Here is a 911-nt window from a genome sequence, read left to right on the forward strand (position 1 = left end):
TTTTTTTATTTTCTAGTCGGTTTTCATTATTTGTCATTTATTTTTTCTATTTCTTTTATGAGATTTTTTGTTTTATGACCAGGTCCTCTCATCTTGGTGATTTAACATTCGACCCAGAAATAGAGAGCACTTTGCACAGGTTAAGGAGGGAAGCTCGGAGAAATTCTGAGGAAAACAATTTGGCTCTTGATTCCCGATTTGCTAGCAACTCTAATTTAGAAGAGAAGGAAGTCATGGCTGGAAATCAAACTTTGAAAGAGCTTGCTGCCCCTGATTTGAATCAACCACCTTTATGCATAACGTTCCTTATTTTAGATGCTACTACTACTTTTGAATTAAAATCTGGACTAATACACCTCTTGCCCACTTTTCATGGCCTTGCAAGATCCTCACAAGCATTTAAAGGAGATTCATGTGGTTTGCACGAGTATGAAACCTACGGGGGTGACTAAAGAGCAAATTAAATTAAGAGCCTTCCCGTTTCCTTTGAAGGATTTAGCTAAGGATTTGCTCTATTATCTACCCTGCGAGAGTATTACCACATGGAACAAGATGAAAAGGTTGTTTTTGGAGAAATATTTCCCAGCTGCAAGGGCGGCCAATATTCGAAAAGAAATTTGTGGTGTAAGCCAGTACAATGGAGAGTCCCTACACGAATACTGGGAATGTTTTAAGAAATTATGTGCAAGCTGCCCCCATCATCAAATTAGTGAGCAGCTACTTATCCAGTATTTCAATGAGGGCTACTGATAGGAGTATGATTGATTCTGCTAGTGGAGGAGGTTTGGTGGATAAAACTCCCGAGGCCGCGAGAAACTTGATTGCAAATATGGTAGCCAATTTTCAATAATTTGGCACTAGGCTTGACCTTCCATCTAGGCATGATAATGAGGTAAATATTTCCTCCCTTG

General features: G+C 39.2%; 1 non-coding gene across 1 annotated transcript; it reads right to left on the reverse strand.

The window, feature by feature from the left end:
- Positions 1-600: 600 nt before the first annotated feature.
- On the reverse strand, positions 601-707 carry LOC116130776. The gene has a single exon (XR_004128126.1). It is a non-coding gene; the product is annotated as a small nucleolar RNA R71 (small nucleolar RNA).
- Positions 708-911: the final 204 nt, after the last annotated feature.

This window comes from Pistacia vera, unplaced genomic scaffold, assembly GCF_008641045.1.
Source record: "Pistacia vera cultivar Batoury unplaced genomic scaffold, PisVer_v2 Contig1060, whole genome shotgun sequence".
NCBI classification, from domain to species: Eukaryota; Viridiplantae; Streptophyta; class Magnoliopsida; order Sapindales; family Anacardiaceae; genus Pistacia; species Pistacia vera.